General features: G+C 46.4%; 1 pseudogene; it reads right to left on the reverse strand.

Annotated features, from left to right (window-relative positions):
* LOC134107150 (proteasome subunit beta type-7-like) overlaps positions 1–17,814 on the reverse strand; it is a 74,206-nt pseudogene extending 56,392 nt beyond the window's left edge.
* Positions 17,815–26,286: the final 8,472 nt, after the last annotated feature.

Below are 26,286 nucleotides of genomic sequence, written 5' to 3' on the forward strand. Positions count from 1 at the left end.
TCACACTGTAACGAACAAACTGTGAAATTCACAGTTATTAACTGGCAGCTAGTGACAAGTAACTAACTGTAAAATAAATTCCAATATACTACTGTGAAAGGAATCACAGTTATTAACTGGCAGCTAGTGACAAGTAACTTACTATAGAATGAATCACAATATACTACTGTAAAAAGAATCACACTTATTAACTGGCAGCTAGTGACAAGATACTTACTGTAAAACAAATCACAGTATAATATTGTAAATGTTACTATGTATTGCATTTTTGAATAGTTTTTCGATTGTGAAATAAGAGTGAAACAAATAATTAAAAATGTAATAACAACATATTTCTTGTTGTAGTAATTGTGTTATAACCGCAATATAAACGCCATCTCCAAGTAGTGTAATTTTTTTTTCACAATTTTTTTTTTACTTTTCACAAGTTAGTTTGACCTGTAAAATAAGTGGTACGGTTTCTTTTATGGTAACACTGTTTTAGCTGCAGAATAAAATTCAGTACTCAATATAATAACGGCTGGTTCTATATCGGACTAGACACCACCGGATCTAACTATCAGGAACTTAGTAACGAAGACCCACAGAATACCACAGAGATTGGAATTTCTTCACTCCATGCAGGTTTTATTTGTAAATGAAATTTTCCTTTCACATTTTGAAGGCAAATTTAACAAAAACACTTCTTTTGAAGGGAAAATCAAATTTAACATGAACATTAATTAATTAACATTAATTAAACAAGAACAACTAATTCTCTCCTTCCCCGACTCGGACACTCAGGTGGCGGCACGGATCTCTGCATGTCTGACTGACATCTCCCAGTGGATGTCCGCTCATCACCTGAAGATCAACCCCGACAAGACCGAACTACTTTTCTTCCCTGGAAAAAACTCGCCCACTCAGGACCTGACTGTTGACTTCGGACTAAGCACTTAAATTTTACTTATAATGGCACTTTTCTATAACATGTTTTGAAACTGCTTATTTGATAAAAAATGTACTTTCTTGTTACTTGTTCTTCTGAGTTTGTATCTCTATGTGGAAATGCACTTATTGTACGTCGCTTTGGATAAAAGCGTCAGCTAAATGACATGTAATGTAATCATTGTAGAGGCTAATATCACATTTAACATGAACATTAACAAAAAAAAACATACAATTAAAAGACAGATAAGAACCTCTTCATGTATAAATAACCAGTTACCCCAAATAAACAGTTAACCCCTTAATTTAAAGGCCACATCATTATACAAGCCTCACCTCCATCTAATCATTTAGCAGGGTTGAACATGGAGAAGTCCCTCATGAATGATATGACGCGTTGGTTGATGCCTGAGCTTTTGCGTTTAACCGGTCTTCCGGTTTCCTGGCCCTTTTTGAATTTGCCACCACATTTGCTGGATTCTGGGTTGATCCTGACAAAGGAAACTAATACAAATGAAAATGGATGTTAATATTTGGAATCAGGCCGTTTTGAGACCTGCATTTCATTTGAAAGTCTCTTATACAAAACAGACACAAAAGACATTTTTTACAGCCTTAAATGTTCAAGGCTTAAGAACTGGCCAAATTACCTGGTGGCCATCACAGAAATTACTGTCTAACTCATGCATACAGTACCTGATGGTCCCAGAAATACACGGTCGTGTCAACCAGAGTCTTGCCAATAGCCTTGATGTGCATGAATGTGTGAGTGTCCAATGTTACTAGTTTTCCCCCTTCATTTTTGTTTTCTAATATTTTTATATTATACGTACTACTAATCTAGACATTTTAACCTTGGCTGGTCATCATCACTGGTCTGAGAGTAGCTGGGATTCCTGAGACGGGAGAGGGTGTTGCCACTGTTGACATACTCAACGCTAGTCTTGAGCTGATTCAGTAAACTGAAGTATCCGCATCGATTATTTCTCCCTCATCAGTTTTAATCTAAAAATCTCCCAGGATATTTCTGGGTTATAGCTTTTGCTACTGCTGTACAGTCTTTTCGTGTGGGGTTCAAGCAGTGTCCACACATGGAATCGCAGATGTCTTTCACCATGTGTCTGCGATCTTCTACCTCTGGTCTATCATCATTGTCAATGGCTCTTCTGAGAGACAAATAAAGCAAATGCTGTTCTCCTGTGAACTGATTGGACTGGTAAAATACGACATGAGGAACCACTCGTTTTCGGCCTCAGGTAAAGATGTGGCCAAGGTTGATGTTGTTTGATCTGCATTCAAAAACAAAAGTGAGAAGAATATTTGCATCTATTCTGGAAGATTATTGGAATCATTTGAGCTACAAACAACTCAAACATGTACATAAATAGCAGAGCAAAATAAGCTTCTACATCGAAATGCTTACCTCTTTTGCAGCCATTAATAATTTTTCTGCACTGAACGGGTGTTAGATGTCCAATGTCTCCCTCCGTGATGAACTGTAGATCATCTGGTGATTCCACTCCAAACTTGGACACCAACTGAGTAACAACCGTCTTCAGTCTCTCACCATCTAGTTGTGGCAGCAATGCCTTTATCACACTCTCAATAGAATCCATTTATTCGTCTTTTACATGTAACACACAGAATGGTGAAGAGCAATCAAGTGAAGACCAAACTTATTGTTTTCATTCAATGGGTAGTAATCAGCGAGACTCTGAATGGTCAGACACTCATCATGAGCAGAATTAGTGATTTATAGACACACCAAGATCCACGACAGGCACTGACCAATACAGCTCTACAACAAAATGCACACATGACTGATTGATCAGGATAAGCACAATTTTTCCAAAGGTGTAGCTGCCATGCCTTTTTTGTACAGTGTACCTGTGTTACAGAAGGTGTTTCAATGGTGTCTTCTGGACAAAGGCCTTTGAGCCTGATAGCCCTCTGAATGCAAATCTGGTATAGTTGGTCATCAAACTTAGTTGCTTCCCCTATTTGAAGCATTGGAGGAAACAAGCTGCCGGAGTATAAATATGTTTGTAGCAACTGGTGTCTTTCAGCTAAAGTACTGCAGAGGTTTTTAAAGTTAGGCATTTTTCTAGCACACTGCTTAAAATAGCTGTGCTTTCTTTCGAAGCGCAATGTCCACAATCTAATAAGTGGACCAAAATGAAGAATGAGCTCATGGTTGTGCAGAAGGTAGTGGTGTTTGGCTTTTAGCGACTTTCCTGAAAACAAAGTGCTTTTTGATGGAGGTATTCCTCAATAAGAATCTTGAGATATGCCAGTTGGTTGGTATGGATCTGTCAGGCTGTGGTTCGCTGGTGCAGGCGGAAGGAGGCAGGACTCAAGCCCAGGATCTTCCAAAACAAGTGCTCTTTATTCCAAAAAACCAAAACCGAGGAAAAACGTGCACCAACGACAACTTGACATCAGACAATGACGCAACAAGGGACAACAGGCACACGGGGCTTAAATACACAAGGGAGGTGCAGGTGATTGGACACAGGTGGAAGCAATCAGGCAATCACAGGACAGGACAGGAAGTGAAGCTCACCCAGAGACACGAGAGACAAGAAAACTACAAAATAAGACAGGAAGAGGACCCAAACCGTGACAGAACCCCCCCTTAAGCACCAAATTCCAGACGGTCCTAAAGGGGAGCAGAACCGGAGCTGTGCGGCTCCGGCGGCGTCAGGGCGGGGGGCGCCGAGCTGTGCGGCTCCGGCGGCGTCGTGGCGGGGGGCGCCGGCCCAACCCCTGACCCCCCCCTCAAGGGCCGGATCCCAGACGGCCCCCAGGGGTGGGGGGGGAGAGGATCAAGGGACGTCGTTGACACCGTCTCTGCCGCCGAACGCGGAGGTCCAGGGCGTGGGTGTCATACGTGGCCTGGAGGTGGGCGGCCAGCTCCAGCACCTGCTCCCAGCGTGCGCTGAGGACTGGGGGCTGGACGCTGGCCTTCATCGGCGAAGGCCCAAGCGGGGCCTGGAGAGCGGCGAGGGCGGTGACCGGAACGCTGCTGCACGCTGCGGGGGCCGTCGAGGCCCAGCAAGGTTCCCAAAAACGGGTTCACAAAATCAAACCCTGCTGAGTCCTTCCGTGGTTGCATCATTCTGTCAGGCTGTGGTTCGCTGGTGCAGGCGTAAGGAGGCAGGACTCAAGCGCAGGATCTTCCAAAACAAGTGCTCTTTATTCCAAAAAAACAAAACCGAGGAAAAACGTGCACCAACGACAACTTGACATCAGACAATGACGCAACAAGGGACAACAGGCACACGGGGCTTAAATACACAAGGGAGGTGCAGGTAATTGGATACAGGTGGAAGCAATCAGGCAATCACAGGACAGGACAGGAAGTGAAGCTCACCCAGAGACACGAGAGACAAGAAAACTACAAAATAAGACAGGAAGAGGACCCAAACCGTGAGAGGATCTTGGGTGCAAATATCAGATCAACAACCTCCCTCAGCTTGAGCAATAACTGCCAAACATCACCTTCAGGTGCAGTTTTGATCCTGTACCCAATCATTACAGGAAGGAGACGCAAGAGACATGTAAAATGAATGCAGAAATTGACGCTGCACTGAATTTACAAACCATACATTAGTATGGCATTTGGATAAGTTAACGGAAGAAAGGTAAACACAATTTTGAAACGGTTGGAACTAAAAAACATTTTTGCTAACATAAAACACTACAAATAAATTACTGAACTGATAATTAATGCTAGATTTAGTCAGGACAGAGCATGTTCAGAAAAACATTCAACTAACAGGTAATTATCTTGTCTTTTCAGATCCAGTCCTTCAATTGTGTCCCACTCGATAGTTCGTTAAAAAATGTGGCATGAAAAAAAATGTAACCAGCACAAATCCTGTAACTCAATTTAGTACGCTAGTCGTGCAGGGTAACTTGTTATTTCCTCTCCAGTACTGTTGTGCTGAGCTGTACGACCATCCTATCCATTGAAATCAGTCACAGAATGGGTGCAGCTGTGCCCAAAAGAGAGTTCAAACGAATACTCCACTTTACAAAAAAGTAACTTGAGATTAACTATTTGCGGTCCATGCACATAAAGTTCAACTTTTCAAGTTCCAACAATCGTATTGATTTAATGTGATTGCAATTAAGAGCTTTACCATCTAAACTAACCTATTTGCATAATATGGTGTATATTGTGAAATTTGTAAAGAAATACCATCATATGTTGAATAAATAAATACACAGTACACTACTTGCTGACTTTCTACAGTAATTTTTTCTCACATTTTTAATGACTGTGACTATTTGGTTACTGTGTTTTTCTACAGTACACAAATTGTTAATTTGATATTATACAGTTAATTACGGACTTGAATGAATACACAATGAATTACTGTGATTTTACAGTAGTAGTAGTAGTACTGCTCACAAGCACAGTCAAAAACTATTTCACAATATTTGTTTAATGTGATTTTTTACAGTACCGTTTATATTTCCTGTGTTTTATACAGTACAAAATGTATTGCTTTACTTTACAACAGTAACTTTTTTCTTACTGTGATTTACTACAGTACATATTTGGCTACTGTGATGTTCTGCAGTGCTTTTATATTTACTGTGTACACAATGTGTTGATGGGATTTACAACAGTACATTTTACTTACTGTGATTTACTACAGTACCTATTTGGCTACTGTAATGTTCTGCAGTACTTTTTTATTGACTACTGTAATCTTGTCACGGTTTGGTCTCTCTTCCTGTTTTAGTTTGAAGTTTCATGTTCCTTGTGGTCCTGGGTTAACTTCACTTCCTGCCTTGTCTTGTGATTGCTTGAGTGTTTCCACCTGTGTCCAATCACCTGCACCTCCCTTGTGTATTTAAGCCCTGTGTGCCAGTTGTTCTTTGTCGCATCATTGTTTGATGTCTCTCATCGTTGGTGCACGTTCTTTGGTTTTTGTTTTGAATAAAGAGCACTTCGTCAGAAGACCCTGCGTCTGAGTCCTGCCTGCCTGCCTGCCTACCTCCTTCAACCTGCACCAGCCCGATCCGTGACAAATCTTTGACTGAATATACAGTAAATTACTGTGAAATGGTTTTACAGTAGCTTACTGCTCACAAACACAGTAAATAACTGTGGATATCACAGCGATTTTTTACAGTCCATCAGTAAGAAAGGAAAACCATACATGCATAGATACCTGGAGGCCACAGGGGTCCTGGGAACTGGAGGCTGATGACAGTGTGATTGACAGGTTGCTTTGGTGAGCCAGCAGCTTGTCCTCTTCTCTGGCTCCATCAGAGACAACATCGCCTACGGGCTCGCTGAATGCTGATTGGATGAGATCCAGGAAGCAGCACGCAAAGCCAACGCACATAACTTCATCATGAAGCTGGAGGAGGGCTACGATGCAGGTGAGCTCTCGTTTTACTGTAAAGCACAGAACACACCATTTGTAGAGCTTGATTAATGATGGAACGGTTTGACTTTCTATTTAATAATATTTAAGCTGCTAAACTCAACATCCATAGAAAAGTTATTGCATCCACACAATTGGCCCCGAAGAGCGAGCTGTGAGCATGAAAGGATGCGTTTATACTGATCCATCGCTCGAGCTGTGGTCAGGCAGCCACAGGTCCTCATTCTGGATGAAATAACCATCTCTCTGGACATGACCAGTGAAAACAAGGTACGTCTTCATGTCCCTCAGGGCTTGTATTTTAGAAAAGTTCTATACCATCAATCACTTCTCACTACTTCTTATGTACAGTAGAGGCAAAGGTACACGACAAGTAGCTACATTTCCATTCATTTTATCTGTGTGGTGATTCCTATTAATGTGTTTAGTGCATCCAGCTCTCAACCATCTACATAACAGCATTGATAATGCAGGAAATTTGCTCATATGAGGCAGTTACTCACCAAGATGTGTATCCTGTCATTAAAAAGACAAGTTAATCATGACAAACTTATTAATGAGCTATCATGAAGTCTAATCCATCTGATGAATTCCTGCTCTTAAACACAAGTTCTCTGCACTCACTGAGTCATATTCATCCTCAGTCTGATGTTGGCTCCTGGAATTTAGACTTCTTGAAACTCTCCCAAATGAGTACGACAGTAATGTAGTAATATTTCTGAAGGAAATGGCCTGGCAAAATAACGTAACGCCTTGTATTATTCTCGCCTTGTATAAAACCTCCCAGTCATCAACTGGGAGGTTTTATGCTCCTTTATGTGACGGATTCCATCATCATTTGATAATCCTCCACGAGTCAGAAGATCCATCAAAGCTGCTCTTTCTTACTTTGAGGTCACTTTGAGCCAAGACACCTCTAAACATAGGATTTACCACTTAGTGGAGTTTTATTTCACAAATATTACAAATATTCTTTCCTACTTTTTTGTTCATGGTAATTAAATATGTGTAAGTACCTTTTGTGCAGAATTATGTGCATGTAAAGTGCTAAATAAATAAAGCTAATTAACTCAACAGAGGACAAAGTGAAAGCACAATATATTAAGTTGGGGTTTAGCAGAGTTTGCAGGTTTTATTCAGGCCCAACTGACTCGGCATGAGTCACACTGAGTCACACAGTGCAAAGAAAAGGAGGAAAACGCGTAATACAGGACAATTATTAGGTGGTGATTGTGAATTTGTTCTACTGGTTAGTAGTTTGAGGCCTTTTGAGCTTTTGTAACCACATATTAGTGTTTGTGTGGTCTCTTGTATTTCTGGTTTGACTGCAGGTGTGTTTTTGGAAAGTTGCCTGATGACATTTCATGGAAACCAACGAACACGGAAGTGACATCAGGCTTTGTGCCATAACACCAACCCCTCTATTGACAAAGATCAGGCTCAGCATCGGCAACGTTAACCGCCATCTTGTTACGATGTCTCCACAAAATGGGGACTGAAGACACGTGTCCACACACGTGCTGCTGTTGCTTCTCCTGGACGTCACCATCCTGAGTGTGAGGGATTCCTGAATGAACAATGACATGTACACCCAGAACACAGTTTACTCATTTACATTTAAAACATTTATGTGTACTTTGATCATCACAAGAATCTTGTTCTGCTGTAAATGTAAGATATGGACAAATTCATATTCTTATTCTTATAAAGGCGACGTTTTGGCTCACAGACTCGTAAACATCTACAACCCTGAGTGCTGCCTGCAGGTTCCAATAACAGGAGGCAAAAGGGCAAAAGGCTCGACATCTTAGTGAGATTTTCAGATGAATGTGAATATAAAATCTAGAAATCTAGAAAAGATGATTGTGCATCCTGAAACCTTTTGTGCACCTACATAGTGTGTAAATGTGTATCTTTGGATGTGCGTATGCGCTCAGCAGCTTTTGTTGTGCACCACTGAGTGCTGAGCTCTTGTTACTTTCACTTTCTGTGCTTGTTGTGCATTCATTGAGCACCCGATTCATCCAAGACACAACCGAGCCAAGCTCTGGTGACTGAGTCACTGGATAGATTGGCTTCACTGTCACATGATGCCGGCTTCTCTTCTCCTTTAGGAGCCAAAAAGAAAGAGAGCAACTGATGCAGCATGAAGCACAACAGAAAGTGATGCAGCTTCTTTTCCACACTCGTCTCATTCAGTGTGACAGAAGCATCTCAATAGAAAAAGGTCAAACATGATCAACTATTGATCCTTAATATGAAAATGAGTCCTTTTGATAAGTCGTGATACTGTTGATACCCCCCCCCCCCTGTCTTTCTTTATCAACCCACTAACTTCCCCAATGAGGATTGTAACATTAATGCAGCACAGTGTTACTACGCTGCTGTGTGGTTTCCTCAGTTGATGATAAGGGGAAAGCATTCAAAAAAACACACCTTTTAAGGACATTTCCACTTCATAAAGGAAGGTGTGATGCAAAAAAACTGATCTTGTTTTATGTGTTTGACAGAAACTGATCCCCTGTCAGTTTAGCAAAGACACACCATTCCTGACCTGTGCTGAGTCCTTTGAGATAGTGTAAAAGCGCCTCGGTTTCGTTGCATTTTCCATTTAATCAGAAGTCACGTGATTTCCTGCAAACTGCCTTTGGCCCAATGAGGGGATTCTCTGAAGGCTCCAAAGGGCTGAATCATTGCTTATGAGCGCCATCTAGTGGACGCATGAAAACAGAGCTGCAAACGTAATCAGTAACACCCTCAACCAGGAACCACCTCAGGTTGGCAAGTGGTTACCTTACAGCAGCTGTGTTATGTGGTATTCTCACAACTCTGAGCACAGCAGGCCTTGTGTTGTGTGCAGAGAAGATCCACAGGAAGCCACAAGTTTGTAAGTGCAGAAAGTTGAAGAGAAACATCTGAAGCCACAGAACCACATGGGGATGCCCACAAAGAGAAACAGTCCTCTGCTTAAATAAGTAATTTGGTAGCCAGAAATTACCGCCTCCATCATAGTAAACCAATCCAAAATGCTCTTAAAGACTAAATAATGCGAGCGCACTCTGTGTTAAGGGCCCTTTCTCGGCTGTTGCTAAATGGCTGTAAACAGGTCCGTGAGCCCATGACTGCAGGACAGAATACTCCTGTCACAAATAAACATTGTCATATTGCTTTGATTAAAGTCTCCAGTCTGATTCTTGTCTCTTTATTAATGCAAGAAAAATAATGTTACTTGACCAGTGGTTTAAAGCCTAGTTTATGCTTCGGTTTTTTTACAACTTACTTGTGCTCACGTTGATTACATTTGATACATTTAAATGTCTTTACACTTTTGGACTGTTGCTTGAACACATTTTGCAAAACTTTGCTCATTGTCCCAAAACTCACACAGAAGTAAACATGACACAACACTGGGAAATATACCATTCACATCTGTGTCAAATTGAAACTACTACAAAAACCTAAACTCTACTATCCAAACCTAACATTCCTTTGTCAAAATGTAATTCTGATGACAAAATGACACATACATGCATCATATGCGTACACTTTCAGATCAGGGGGAACACACTAGTGTACTAGTGTTTTTTCTCAATACTTAATCGTACTTAATCTTAAGCGCTAATCGTGATTCTTGTAGCACATTTTCTAAAACTATTAATATGTTTAGCAAAACCACTCAATGAGTTTGCAAAACTAAAAGTACAAACACTGCTTTTCACTCAGTTTGCAATTTTGTAACACACACTTTACATATCTGTAGGCACAATTCACTCTTTTTGCAAAAATTTAAACACAACTGACTGCTTACACTCAATTACCAAATTTCCAACACACTCCTAGCAAAATTAGACACATGTATGGCTATCATTAACACTATTTTGCTTTGTTCTAGATAATTAGTTCACTTTGCAATCAGCCTAAGCACTATAAATAAGCCACAGGTGAGCTGTCTGTGTGGAGTACAATGAAAGGAGCAGTAAGAGTGAGAAGAGTGAGATCAGAGGAGGCAGAGGAGGTGAAGAAGTTGGAGGAAGAGGACGTGGAGTTGAAGAAGTGAGAAGGTTAGAGGAAGTTAGAGGAAGAGGACAAGGAGGAGCAAAAAGAGGACAAGGAGGGGAAAAAGGAAGGGTAAGACGAGTAAGAAATAGAATAACTGATGACATCAGAGCTACAATAGTGGACCATGTCATCAACCACAACTGTTTTCGAAATTTCAAAATGAGAATTGGTAAGTACTTTGTAGCACTGCCATACTCTAATAAGATCAGCAGTACCATACATGGAAAATTACTGAAATTGCAGAATTGCTAGATGTCCAGATGTTGGGGGCAGAGGAAGAATGTTCACTCCAGAGCAAGAGACCCACATAGTGAACATGGTGATTGACAATAATGCAATAAGACTGAGCAAAATACAGCAGCGCATACTTGATAACGACACCATCTTTCAAAATATACACAGTGTAAGCATTTCTGCACTAAGTCGTGTTCTTGTGCCACAGAATAAGAATGAAGCAAATTTACAGAGTTCCTTTCGAGAGAAACACAGAACGTGTAAAGCACCTGCGATATGACTGTGTGCAGGTATGCTATAGGATCATATGTTCTGAGTTTGGAAGTGCATACTGTAGTGCTGTGCATGGGCCTGATGTGTTGCACTTGTTTTGTCTTGTCCAGAGAGGGATGGAACTAGAAGCAGAGGACATGGGACATGAGCTACTTTTTGTAGATGAGGCCGGTTTTAACCTCGGTAAAACCAGGAGACGTGGCAGGAACATTATTGGACCCCGTGCCATCATCAATGTCCCAGGACAACGTGGTGGTAACACAACCATGTGTGCAGCTACAAGCCAAAATGGTGTTGTTCACCATCATGCAACCATAGGCCCGTACAACACTGCACACATTATTGCATTCCTGGACACCTTACATGACATGCTCACTGTTCAGAGACCAGAGCAGACCCGATATGTCATCATATGGGACAATGTTAGTTTCCATAGGGCTGCTTTGGTCCGCAACTGGTTTACTGGCAGACCACCCATTCTTCATGGCACTCAACCTCCCTCCATACTCTCCATTCTTACAGTTTTTCTCGATTGTTTACACACATTTTCCTAAAGCATGCCTCATGCTCTCAGAACTCTACACACAAATCAAAAAACACACACACAATGAGCAAAACCCCTCAATACTCCTGCAAAATTAAACTTTACATTCAAAACAATGTAATTTCTTCTCAAAATGGTATTTTGTTTTCAAATGACACACACAAACCATCAAATGAATAGACTTTTATAAGAACCAGTTGAACACTGATGTGCTCAATGTAAAACACTATGATGAATGGAAAACAATTCTCCATTCATCATAATGACTTTGACCTTTTTTTTGTTCAGTGTTAAACTTACAACAGACAGTACATACATATGTGTTGTAAAATATTTTAGAATATTGTTTTTATACTCAGAACACACAAATACATAACAAATATATTTTATTTTCCCCACGAAAACATTGCACACAGTGTACATTCCAACCAACACAAAGTTGCACATACAGTGGTCTACATACAAACAGAAGAATTTACTGTATACAGTTACAGTAAAAAACTATGCTGCATCCTGTCTTCTGTTCCGGTCTGTTCCACAGAACCTCATCCACAACACAAGCAATGTTTTCACTGGCCAAGCAGTGGGGGAAATATCGCTCAGCATGTCCAATCCAGCCATGAAAAGCATCAACTGCTTTATCTCCACATGCGTCTTCCATATCTTAGAGAACGGTTATATGAGTTTGTGGATTTCGGTCATACACTTTCCATCTCCAGGCAGAAAAGAATTCCCCCATAGCTTTGGTCACCCAAAGTGACTCAGATCTCATCAGAGTTTACGGTCCTTGGCCTTCCTCGTCCTCGTCAATTCATTTCAATTCATTTTATTTTGTTTAGCCCAAAATCGCAAATTACAAATTGGCCTCAGAGGGCATTACAGTCTGTACACATGCAACATCCTCTGTCCCGAAACCCTCACATCGGCATAGGAAAAACTCCCCAAAATATGAAAAAACCCTTCAAAGGGAAAAAAGGGAAGAAACCTTAGGGAGAACGTCAGAGGAGGTATCCCTCGTCCCGGGATGGACAGACTGCAATGGATGTCATGTGTACAGAATCAACAAAAGAATCCTCCTCCTCCTGCTCTTACTCTCACTCCTCTGGCTCTGTTCCTAATGTTATCCATTGCTCCAAAACAGAAGAGCTCACCTGTTGCCCTTTTATGCTGAAGCTCTAATTCCTAATTGTAACACTGTGTGACAGGTGTTTTCCCATGTGACGAGTCAGTGTGCATAGTAGGGCAATTGACTTTAGAATTTTGAATGACAGTGTGTTTCTTGTGAAAACAAAATTTTCTTCATGAAAATTGTGCAGAGAATGCAGAGAATTGTGTGTAGTGTTTTGAAAGTGTGTTTTAGAATTGCAATGAGTGTAAAGCAAGAATTGTGCTTGTAGTTTAGCAGAATTGGTTCAGGGGGTTGGTGCATGAGTTACAAGTTGTGGCCATTGTGTGTCAAGTACCAGCATTTGTGTGTAAAATCTGTCAGGCAGGTGGCGGCTGAGGAGGAGGACTTGGACGCAGAGAGAGGGTTCAGCTGACAATGCTTTTATTATTAACAAAACGGAAAAAACTAAAAATCTCTCGTAACCAGGACACAAAGGACGCAATCAAAATCAAAAAGGCAAAAACTCAAAATCTCTCGTAATGAGGACACAAAGGTCGTGATCAAAATCCAAAAAGCAAAAACTCAAAATCTCTCTAACGAGGAAATATAACAGGAATCAAAAATGACGTGACAATCTCTACCGGACTTGACTCTTGACGTGAGGGCTGGTGTGCAGGGTAAAACAAGACACACTGGCACAGGACAAGGGGGGACGCAGACTATAAGTACACATGAGGGAGTTGTGGGAACAGGTGGACACAATCAGGAATCAGGGGAGACAATGGCCCTTTCTCAATACCTGAGACAGCGAGAACGGACTTGCGTTCCCGCGAGAACAGACTCGGGAGTCCTGACTCGCAGGTTCGGGAGAACGGAGAACGGACATTTCCGCAATTGGAACAGCAGCTGACTTGATGACGTCACCACGTCAGCTGGTCTTGCTAATACGTTTTAATTTAGTTTTTGACTTAAATATTTTACTATTAACAAGCTTTTGTCTCATTTTCATTTAAAATTAGAAATGGTATATATAATATTGAGCACCATATATAATCAGTCATAAAATAATTAGCTTTATCATTTTAGGGGGAGGAGGTTAGATACAGTAACAAAAAAAAAACTATTATACTAAAATATTTTAATGCACACACCTACCGTTTGTCTTGTTACTTAAACATCAAGAGGCTAATAATCAGTGTAGTGGTCCTCGTACAGCAAGCTGCTGACCACACATCAAAGATCTTACAGAACTATACAATAATTCATATGTGGAATTATTTTATTCATTATTATAATTCAGAGCTTCAGAGTTTCTTTGAAGCTGAAGTTCTGCTGCCGATTTAGAGTCTTGAGGACGGTCCCCTCATGTCCTTTAATTAAAACATCGTTAGTTTTAATGCACAATGATGGACAATACACAAGCTAAACTCTGTCCTCAAACAGACGTAACCGGTGAACAACATCAGTCTGACACCACATTATAACGTATGAAGCCTCGTTATATATACAGTTAAATCTCATGTATAACCGCTACGGAGACTTGAAAAATGGGCGGGGCGAGCCACATCCGGGTATTATGACCGTTCTCGGCCAGATGCGGACTTGAGAATTGGAACAGTACTCGGGCTGCGACTGATGACGTTTCACGAGTCCACGAGAACAAAGGTCCACACAAGAACGCATATTGAGAAACGGCCAATCAGACTAGTGACACATGAGGAAGGGCAAGGGACCTGAAACGAGAGGGAGTTATTTTCCAAAATAAAACAGGAAGTCAAAAAACAACTGTGGAGACAGGACAAAAACGCAACTTGACATACAGGTGTGACACAATCGAGAAAAACTGTAAATCCCCTCGAGGAGTTTGTCTCCGCCTGGCGCTGGAAGGTGTACAACAGTCATCCTCATCAACAGGGAGCCCTTTTACAGGCAATGGAGGAGGCATGTGGAGATATTGACCAGGCATCCTGTCAGGCCTGGATGTTCTGACTTTGTCTTGGTTTTGATGAGTGTGAATAAACACCAATCCTTTAAGTTGGATACTTGTATTTTTACATGACACTATTACAAAAGTCTGACCTCAAATTGACGTCTGTACACAGAGAAAGCAAAATGAATACAAAAAGTGTTTAGTATTCATACCATCAGTGTGTAGTTGGCACATTGTGTGCTTAGTAGATGATGGCTTGTGTTTACTGATACGAAAACACCATTTTCACGAAGGTGTGAAGAGTTAATCTAGTTGTGTTCGCTTTTGCAAGAGAATGTCTCTCTGTTACGTATGTTCCTGAAGGAAACGAGACGCTGCTTAAAGACGCTATGGAAACGCCCCTGCGTGACCGCGTCATGAAGCACGTGTGAAAATTAACCAATGGCGAGCTGGGACGCCGGACCAGGGCGCTACAAAGGGACCCGAAGTGCAGGACCATTCATCTCTGAAAGGCCGAATCGAGTGCCACGGGCAGGCTGGGAGTATGGCAGAACGCTTTACGCAGCGTCTCGTCTCTTCGAGGTTACATCCGTAACCGAGAGATTTTCCCTATCAGGGAACTCAAGCTGCGTAAAGACGCTATGAGAACATTTATACCCACTCACCATACGAGCAGGTGACCGTGGTGTGAAGTTTTCAAACGCACACTCGACGAGAGCACCGGACAGCCAAGATGCGGGCTGACCGGCCGAATCATAAGCAAGTGTCATGGCCTTAACAACCATTCACTTGCTGCGGCTCTGTTATACGCCTGGTCCGACATCAGGAACGGAGGACCGGGTGCCACAAAGGAAGAGAGATGCCCCAAAGGCAGACGGGAAGACCTGTGGAAACATAGCAGGACCTCCAGTACTGAACCCCCCGGGAAGTTAACTGGGTCCGCAGTTGTTTCTACAGCAGGTGGCACCATCTACGGCATATTCCCTCCTAGTGGCGGGGCTCTGGAGTAGGAGTTTTGGTCTCTACAACCTCAGTCGAGAAACCGGACCTTAAAGGGCGGGCCCCCTTAAGGGCCACGTCCAGAACCCCTGGGAGCAGAGCAACCTGGGGGAAAGCGTACAAGCGCATGCTTTTTGGCCATGCCTGTCCCAAAGCATCCAAGCCGAAAGGGGCGGGGTGCGTGAGGGAGAACCACCGAGGACAATGAGTTGTCTCTGCGGAGGAAAATAGGTCCACATCGGCGCGGCCGAAGTGACCACACAGGCACTCCACCGCCTCTGGGTGGAGTCTCCAGTCCCCGGCCTCGGCCCCTGCCTCGACAGGGTGTCTGCATGATCGCACCCCAGCCCGTGAGGGAAGCGTCTGTCGTGAGGATAACCCGGCGACAGATTGCCCCTAAAACGGGCCCTTGGGCTAGAAGCCCAGGGTGCCTCCATATGACCAAGGCCCTCAGGCAGCGCCGGGTGACTTGATCAGGCGGTGTTGGTTCCCCCTTGGGGAGAATCCCTTGGTCTTGCGCCACCACTGCAACGGTCTCAAGTGTAACAGGCCGCGGGGGATCACATTGGATGCCGCTGCCAGGAGACCTAACAGTCTCTGAAACTGTTTCACAGTGAGTGGCTGGGCTAGTCTAGCCTGCTGAACAGCAGAGAGGATCGAAACTACCCGAGCGGGAGACAGGTGTGCCCGCATTGTGGTCGAATCCCAAATTACACCCAGGAAGGTGGTCCTACGTGCTGGGGACAGCACGCTTTTCCTGGTGTTGAGTCTCAGCCCCAGACGGTTGATATGGGCGAGCACAACATCACGGTGTTGGGCCGCCAGGTGCTCGGAAGGCGCTAAATCAAGCAGTCGTCCAAGTAGTTCAAATACGGATGCCCTGGAGACGCATTGACGTCAGAGCTGCATCCACGCATTTAGTGAACGTACGGGGCGAGAGGGCTAAGCCAAAAGGAAGGACCTTATATTGGTAAGCTTTATCCCCAAAAGCGAACCTCAGGAACTTCCTGTGTCGAGGGAGGATGGGAATATGAAAGTAAGCGTCCTGGAGATCCACCGTGACAAACCAGTCCTCGGACCTGATTTGTGCCCCGATCTGTTTGAGAGTGAGCATTTTGAAGCTCAACTTTGCAACAGCGCGGTTCAAACGGCGGAGATCCAGAATCGGACGCAAACACCCATCCTTCTTTGGAACGATGAAGTACCGGCTATAATAGCCTGACTCTCTGTCTGGGGGGAGAACTCGTTCTACGGCTCCCTCCCGCAGCAGGGTCTGTACTTCTTGTTCCACCACCAGAGCCTGCTGGGGGTCTACCACCGTAGGTAGTACGCCCCGAAATCGAGGCGGCCACCACCTAAACTGGATGGCGTAGCCAACATCGATTGTGTGCAGGACCCATTGAGATACGTTGGGGAGGGCTCGCCACTCACCAAAAAAGTTTCTCAGGGGCTCCGGCCCATCGGGGCCAGTCTCTGGAAGTCCCGGGTCTACAGACACCGCGCCCTGTAACAGTGTACTGGCAGGGAAGCGCTGATGTAGTAGAGCGGCCCTCGGGCTCACGCTTGCTGGACCCGGTCGTGCCCCGGAGCGGCGGCGGGAACAACTGACCGACTCCCGGAGAGTGCGGTGGCACCCTACCACCTCCGGTGGGGGTCACTCTCTATTGGACGAAGTCCTCTCCCTGGCGGCGGTCCTCAGAGCAGTCCGGCCGCGAGAGAACCTTGTCCGAGCGTGTCGTGCTGCGGCCCGGCCATGACTGGGGGGTGCGCGCAGCGCGACGCTCTCCTGCTGCACCTTCGAGCGGCCCTGCGGACGTGGCGTCGTCGGGGAACGAAAGAATCGAGCGCCTCCGCCTGCCACCTCTCGGCGCGGAGTTTATCCACCACATCCCCAATGGCACCTCCGAAGAGGGTAGTGGGGAAGAGAGGGGCATCCATTAGGAAGGACATGTCCTTCTCCTGCAGCGCGGAGTGGCTCAGCCAAAGGTGCCGCTCCGTAGCCACCATGGCTGCCATGGAGTGGCCGACGGACTTTGCCGTCTCTTTGGTGGCTCGTAACGCGAGGTCAGCCGTCTGCCTCAGCTCACTCACTGCCTCCAGCGTTAGCTCCGTCCCCTCGGCCACGTCGGCCAGCAGCTCTGCCTGATACGCTTGGATAAGCGCCATCGTGTGCAGGCAGCACGCCGCTTGCCCCACCGCAGAGTAAGCCCTGCCCACCAGAACCGAGGTAGTCCTCGAAGGCTTGGTGGGCAGTACCGGTGTCCTCAACGACACGTCCGCAGGGGAACATGGCTCGCCAGAGCCTCCTCCGGGGCCGGCATCCTTCCGTAGTCATGTCGCTTAGCCTCAGCTAAAGACGAGTACAATGCCGTACGCGGGTTGTACACGCGAGCAGACACTGGCCTACTCCAGGACGCCGACACCTCAGTGTGGACGTCTGGGAAGAATGGCAGGCACCGGCGTGGAGGCACTCTGCAGGAAGGTAAAAACCGCTAGTGCAGTCTATCGGGAGCAGACGGCTGCTGCTCACTCGCCGGCCAGCTGATGTGTAATCTCTCAGCTGCTCGGGTGAGGACCTCCAGCAATTCTTTTGTGGCAGCGGGGGAATGAGTCGCCTCGGCTCTTTTCTCTTCGTCAGCTTCCGCTGCCTCTACGCTCACCACGTCCAGCTCCTCGGAACCGGAAAAGCGTGAGAGCGGCGTCTCGTCCGGGGTGGTGGAAGCCGCGGAGCGTGCCTCCGGAAACGAGCGCCTGGATCCCACGGTGAAGGGCCGGGAAAAGGCATCAGCCGTCCCAGAATCCTCCGTGAGATCCATTTGTGATCCCCAGGAAGGCAACCGGGGCTCCGCCTCGGAAAAATCCCGTTTCAGACTTTATGAACAAATACAGGATCCCTTTGAGATAAATTCTAAAGCCTCGCATTAAGACGTACATCCAGGGTTCGAAATGACTTAGGACTCTTGGGGGGGTCCCCTAAAATGTAACTATAATAATACTGAAGAATACCTTGCTACACTATATACTAAAGGCAAAATTATATTGACACATTTTGAAGGTGGGATAATGGTCTTGGGATGTTTTTCATGGTTTGGGCTAGTCCCAGTATTGTAGTGGTGTCTGGAGTGTAACACCGGTGTGTTGGTCTTGTCATTTCCTGTCTTATGTTGAAAGTCTGTTCCCTCCTCTCGTTTCAGATCGCTTGCCCTTCCTCTCGTATCACCTGTCCAATTCCCCGGATCCCTGATTGTGTCCACCTGTTTCTCATTATCCTCATGTGTTTATTAGTCAGCGTCTTCCCTCGTCTTGTGCCGAAGTGTTTTCGTTCCCATCGACTTCGCCAAAGCCATTCTCGCCACGATCACGCCAAGATTAAGTTAAGATTATTGTTGCCTGTTGTTTGATCTTAGTTTTTGTAGATCGGGTTATTTCCTCCGGACGGAGTGATTTTGAGTTTGTTATATTTCCCCTCCCCTCCTTGAGGGACCGTTTGCCCAAGAAAGTACTTTCGTTAATTATTAAATAAACCCCTTTTTTGAATCCTCTGCATTTGAGTCCTGCCTTCCGTCACCCCGCCTGACAGTACACTTCGGCCAGTATGGACTCAGCAGAGGATACCCAGTGGAAGGCACGGGTTCGGGCTCAGGAGGTCCGTATCTCCCGCCAGGAGGAGTTCCAGACGGTGATGGTGAACCAGCTGGGTCAACTTACGAACCAGGTGAGGGAGCTTAGGGATCACCTGCAGCAGACAGCCAGACCACCAACGCCAGGGACCCCAGCCGCGGAAGCAGCAGTCCCGACCCCGGCGGCATCCATGGCTGGAGTAGGAATTAAGCTGGCGCCACCGGAGCGGTTCTCCGGAGATCCAGGACAATGCCGAGCATTTTTAACGGACTGTTCGATACATTTTGAACAACTTCCACATGCATTCACCACTGACAGGTCAAAAGTGGCCTTTATGACGTCTCACTTGACCGGAAGAGCCAGAGCCTGGGCTACCGCGGAGTGGGCTCGCCAATCCCCATTATGCAATTCTCTCCCCGAGGAATATATAGAGTCGTCTCTGAGCGCAGGGCTTATTCGTCCTTCCTCCTCCGCGGCTGGGGCTGGATTCTTTTTTGTGGGGAAGAAGGACGGATCACTTAGACCCTGCATTGATTATAGCCCTCTGAACGCCATCACGATCAAGAATCGATACCCTTTGCCCCTCATGACTTCAGTATTCGATCAGTTGCAGCAGGCTTACTCACCCGACTTAGAGACTCACAAGCGTCATGTAACCCAGGTTCTCCAACGATTAATAGACAATAAGTTGTATGTTAAGGGTGAAAAGAGTGAGTTTCACGCTGACACCATCTCCTTCCTGGGCTTTATCGTAGCCCCTGGAAGGGTGCAGATGGATCCAGCTAAAGTAAGCGCTGTGGCCAAGTGGCCTACACGTGATAGCCGCAAGAAGGTCCAGCAATTCCTCGGATTTGCTAACTTCTATAGGCGATTCATCAGAGGTTTCAGCGCAATAGCATGCACTCTCCTCTACAAAGGAGCGCTTCCACTGGACCCCGGGGGCGGAGGCAGCCTTTCAGCACCTCAAGACCCGATTCACCACGGCTCCCATCCTCATAATGCCGGACTCCCGACGTCAGTTCGTGGTAGAGGTGGACGCCTCAAACGAGGGGGTCGGAGCGGTCCTGTCCCAGCGGTCTGAGCAGGATGGGAAGATGCATCCATGTGCCTTCATGTCACGCCGCTTGTCCAAAGCCGAGCGGAATTACGACGTGGGCAACCGGGAGTTATTGGCGGTCAAGCTGACCTTGGAGGAATGGAGGCACTGGCTCGAGGGCGCTGATCATCCCTTTATAGTCTGGACAGACCACAGGAATCTTGAGTATATCCGAGGGGCCAAGAGGATGAATTCACGCCAGGCAAGGTGGGGACTGTTCTTTAACCGTTTTTCTTTCTCCCTCTCTTACAGGCCGGGGTCTCAGAACGTCAAGCCCGACGCTCTGTCTCGTCTTTACGATCCCGAGCCTGCTGCCAAAGAATCAGAGCCGATCCTTCCACGGTCCTGTGTGGTTGGAGCATTGGTTTGGCAGATAGAAAAGAAGGTCAAGCAAGCCAACGGTGTGAGTCCGCCACCTAGTGGGTGCCCTGAGAACCGATTGTTTGTCCCAGTTGAGCTGCGCCCACAGGTGATCCACTGGGCTCACACCTCGCTGCTTTCCTGCCATCCGGGGGTTCGACGAACTGTGTTTGCCATCTCACGGAGATTCTGGTGGCGGTCCATGGAGAAGGACGTTCAGGAGTACGTCGGGGCTTGCCCGGTCTGCGCCAGGAATAAGTCGTCTTCCGGGTTGCGCATGGGACTTCTACAGCCGCTGTCCATCCCGTCCAGACCGTGGTCCGACATCTCCATGGATTTCGTCACGGGGCTCCCGGTCTCTCAAGGTAACACCACAATCCTCACAGTGGTGGATCGTTTCTCCAAGATGGCACATTTCATAGCCTTGCCAGGATTACCCTCAGCCAAAGAGACTGCAGAAATAATGCTGAACCAGGTCTTCAGAATCCACGGCTTTCCAAAAGATATTGTTTCAGATCGGGGGCCCCAGTTCGTGTCACGGTTCTGGAAGGCGTTTTGCCAACTGATTGGGGCTACATCCAGTCTCACGTCAGGCTATCACCCGGAGGCCAATGGACAAGCTGAACGGGTGAACCAGCAGCTAGAGACCTCTCTCCGATGTCTGGTGTCCCAGAAACCCTCGACATGGAGCCAGCACCTGATCTGGGCTGAATACGCCCATAACACCCTGCCTTCCTCAGCCACCGGGTTCACGCCTTTCAAGTGGGCCCATGGGTACGACCCCCCGGTCTTTCCGGACCTGGAACCGGAGGTGTCGGTGCCGTCCGCCCGCGCCATGATTCGTCGCTGTCGGAGGATCTGGGCTGCCGCACGACAGCTCCTTATCCGACAGGGGGACCGGGTCAAGAGGGCAGCAGACCGGAAAAGACGCCCGGCTCCAAAGTACCAGCCAGGCCAGAGAGTGTGGCTCTCAACCAAGAACCTCCGACTCAAGGGAATCTCAGGGAAATTGGCACCACGCTTCGCGGGTCCATTCCCGCTCGACAAAGTGATTGGTCCTGCAGCAGTTCGCCTTCGCCTGCCCCGGTCTCTCCGCGTCCATCCGACCTTTCATGTCGGCCAGGTCAAGCCAGCCAAGGAGAGTCCCATGGTTCCACCTACCCCGCCTCCCCCCCCCCCGGTCATGGTAGACGGGGGTCCCGTCTACAAGGTCAAGGAGCTGCTGGCGGTGCGCAATCGGGGTCGCGGCAAGCAGTACCTGGTGGACTGGGAAGGGTACGGGCCGGAGGCACGGCAATGGGTCCCGTCCCGGTTCATAATGGATCGTTCCCTCATAGCGGACCTGATGAGGGCTCGCCCTGACCCGCCTGGGCCGTCAGGTGTCGGCCCTTAGGGGGGGGGTACTGTAACACCGGTGTGTTGGTCTTGTCATTTCCTGTCTTATGTTGAAAGTCTGTTCCCTCCTCTCGTTTCAGATCGCTTGCCCTTCCTCTCGTATCACCTGTCCAATTCCCCGGATCCCTGATTGTGTCCACCTGTTTCTCATTATCCTCATGTGTTTATTAGTCAGCGTCTTCCCTCGTCTTGTGCCGAAGTGTTTTCGTTCCCATCGACTTCGCCAAAGCCATTCTCGCCACGATCACGCCAAGATTAAGTTAAGATTATTGTTGCCTGTTGTTTGATCTTAGTTTTTGTAGATCGGGTTATTTCCTCCGGACGGAGTGATTTTGAGTTTGTTATATTTCCCCTCCCCTCCTTGAGGGACCGTTTGCCCAAGAAAGTACTTTCGTTAATTATTAAATAAACCCCTTTTTTGAATCCTCTGCATTTGAGTCCTGCCTTCCGTCACCCCGCCTGACATGGAGGAAGGGATTGGCTATAATCAAACAGGTAACTCTGTAATTCTGGAGCAACAAAGTTACAGCACCTTATATAAATCCCTGACATGACAAAGTGGATAACAGGTCATTCTTTCCTTGAGCAAGGAAGTTAACTAAGTTACCTAAATCCACCAGGTGTACTCATTATGGCAGCACCATGCACCTTCAAAGGGTTTGATCAAATACAAATGGCATTTCTCATCCCTTATGTTAACAGGATTAGCTGCTGGATTGAATAATAATGATGTCTATAAAGACTGTACCTACATTAGATGGTTTACTTTGTTTTAAAGTAGTCAATCTATAACCTGAACTAAAATCTTTAGGGACACGTTTAAAAAAAAAGTAAGATATTCTAACATGACCGAAGGCCATTTATGACAATAATCCAATAGTAACCACATTATTCGAAATCAACATGTTAAGTGACCAGGCACATATTTTATTTATTTGTTAACAACTTCATCAGGTTAGTGACCAATTGACCAATACATCTACAATTTCACCCAACAACAGCCATGGTATAACAAAGGCACAATTTACCCTTGACACACCCCCATCACAACCACCCCCCCCCCCCCCCCCCCAAAGGAAAAAAAGAGGAACACAACATTTTCCCGGGAGCTAACACAAAAATGTTTTTGTATATTATAGTTGTAAAAAAAAAAACGATAGTCAGCTCAAAATTAAATGAATTAGTAATAATGTAATAACAATAACGTATAACTAAAACAATGGGAAAAGGGTACTTTTACAACAACTTGGAATGCAGCACAAGGCTGGCGAGGCGAATTTCACGTGAACGCAACATCTGTGTTTTTCAGACAACTGCAGCAACAGATTGTTCAGTGAAACACAGACACACTTTTACATCGTTTAGCTGTCAGTATTTTAACCGTGGTTGCTCCATTGACATATTTAAAATATATATATACACTTCAGCTGCTAGCTAACGGTAGGCTAACGTTACCTGCTGTCTAGTGTAGTGTTTACTAGCGTCCCGTGCGGCGCTGTTTCACTTCCCTCTAACGTCCGTTTTCGGAGCATCAGGGAGAAGCGGGAGGCATTTAACTGGCATCTAAATAAGGCACCGAAATCAGAGTTGCTATTCGGTCTGGTAGATAACGGCCGTTAAGACACCTGTACCGTATTAGCACCGGGTCTTGGACCCCCCCCTAAAAAAAAAAACTTCAGATCTACACGATTCACGTGGATGACATTTTCCCATTCAAAACTCACAGAATGGAAATTAAGTCCTCGCTATCTTTTGTAATCACTGACTGGACAATTAGGTAAGTTTGCTAGCTTTGAATAACTAGTCTAGCTAACTGCTACATGTCTGCTGTTAGCTGACAGTTTGGCTTCATTCACATACATTAAGAAACGTTGACAAACGCACTCTTGTAATCATTACATTACACTGGGTATCTGAGTTAGTTAATGAAACTTTTGATATAGGAACACCAACTCCAAATATTTTACTATAATAAGCAATTATTATGGAGATATAAACATAATCAAAGCACTTACAGGATTTTCATGTGGGATTTCACTCTTTGTGAGGCTTCGTTTTTGCCGCGTTCAACAATAACCTACGTGTCTGCGTCATAGAGCACAACAACTATCTGTGATGCTATTAGCTGCCCTGATATGGAAGTAAATCTGTGCCATCGGGGGTTGAAATAAAAAGGTGATTGAATTTCTAGCACTGAGTATTTATGCATTGAAATTATGTACCTGAATGTTTTTCAACATTAAAACACCGCAAAAAAATTCAACCTAAAAAAATAATAATGTTGAAATATTCACCCGCAACAGAAATGGAGGTTACAATATTCAACTCAAAAAATTTCAACCTTGAGCCGCAACAGAAATGGAGGTTACAATATTCAACCCAAAAAATGTCAACCTTGACACATCAACATCCGGGACACTAAGGAAGAGCAATCGATTCTAGATTCAAGATCAGGAGCGTGCGTCAAGCAAAAGGAGCGAGCACCCAAAACACCTTCGGCTTCGGATTGTAGCCATGTCCAATAATAACGGGGCTTTACCTTTTCTTCATGCCATCAGTGTGGCAACGTATGAAGAAATACATAAAAGGTCTGGGTCTGCTCTATGTCTTATTTTGTAGTTTTCATGTCCCTTGTGTTCCTGGGTGACTACACTTCCTGCCTTGTCCTGTGATTGCCTGATTGATTCCACCTGTATCCAATCACCTGCACCTCCCTTGTGTATTTAAGTCCTGTGTGCATGTTGTCCTTTGTCGCGTCATTGTCTAAATGTCACTCGTTGTTGGTGCACAGTCTCTGGTGAGTTTTTGGTTTTTGGAATAAAGAGCACTTTGTTTGGAAACAACTGCGTTTGAGTCCCCCCTGTCCCCTTTTTGGGGAACTCGCCTCGCTCGTGGGGGTCCACGCAGAGTTCAGCGGGCTGCCCGGCGCAACACCGGCACCGGTTTGCCAGCGGACTCCTGGAGCGACCTGGGGCCCGACTACCTCGACTTGAGAAGCCCATTTTTTCAATGGAAAACAAATGTTGTTGTTGGCCCCAGAAGCTACCAGGAGGAATGCTTCAGGCTCCGGGATCTCCTTAATCCAAGGAGAAGGAGCCCGGGGGGGAGGAGACGACAAACCCCCCGAGTCCCGGCCCCCAGAGTCCTGTCTCCGCCCGTCCCGGGCCCCAGAGTCCTGTCTCCGCCCGTCCCGGCCCCCAGACGCCCGTCTCCGCCCGTTCCGGCCCCAGACCCCCGTCTCCGCCCGTTCCGGCCCCCAGACGCCCGTCAGCGCCGTTCCGGCGCCAAGAACCACGCCCCCGGTCCCGCGGCGCCCGACCATGATCCCTCCCTCCCACCCTCTTGGGACCGCCTGGAAGTCAGTCTTTGAAGGGGGGGTGGGGTCAGGGGTTGGGCCGGAGCCCCACGCCATGCAGCCAGAGCCGCACAGCTCGGCGCCCCCCGCCACGACGACGCCGGAGCCGCACAGCTCGGCGCCCCCCGCCACGACGACGCCGCAGCCGCACAGCTCGGCGCCCCCCGAGACCCTGAGGCCCGGCCACCGACCCGGCAGACCCCCCGAGACCCTGAGGCCCGGCCGCCGACCCGGCAGACCCCCCGAGACCTTGAGACCCGGCAGACCCCCAGAGCACCCCACGGCAGGCCGCCGGACCATAGCTGTCGGGCCCCCACCCTCCCGCCCCTTGTCTGATTTTCATGGTTCTGCCCCCCTTTAGGACCGTCTGGAATTCGGTCCTTGAGGGGGGGGGGTTCTGTCACGGTTTGGGTCTGCTCTATGTCTTATTTTGTAGTTTTCATGTCCCTTGTGTTCCTGGGTGACTACACTTCCTGCCTTGTCCTGTGATTGCCTGATTGATTCCACCTGTGTCCAATCACCTGCACCTCCCTTGTGTATTTAAGCCCTGTGTGCCTGTTGTCCTTTGTCGCGTCATTGTCTAAATGTCACTTGTCGTTGGTGCACAGTCTTTGGTGAGTTTTTGGTTTTTGGAATAAAGAGCACTTTGTTTGGAAACAACTGCGTTTGAGTCCTCCCTGCAACCTGCGACAGCCCGATCCCCTGACATGTTCACCCTAAACCAAAACGTTTGCTTGCCACTGACGATACTGACTTTATTACAACTATACAAATCAGCTAAAATCCTATAAGCTCGGTTGGCTGAGTGTATAGCGCAGCGGCTATGTGGCACAATGTTATTTTTCGCAACACGGTTCGAATCCCGGTTGTGGCAAACTTTTAATAAATGTTCTTTTATGTATTTCTTCATACGTGGTAATGACGTAGTGCTCACTTATACAATCGTAATCGCTGCAAAGGATATGGGATGCATTTTTGAA

This window comes from Pungitius pungitius, chromosome 17, assembly GCF_949316345.1.
Source record: "Pungitius pungitius chromosome 17, fPunPun2.1, whole genome shotgun sequence".
Lineage (NCBI taxonomy): Eukaryota > Metazoa > Chordata > Actinopteri > Perciformes > Gasterosteidae > Pungitius > Pungitius pungitius.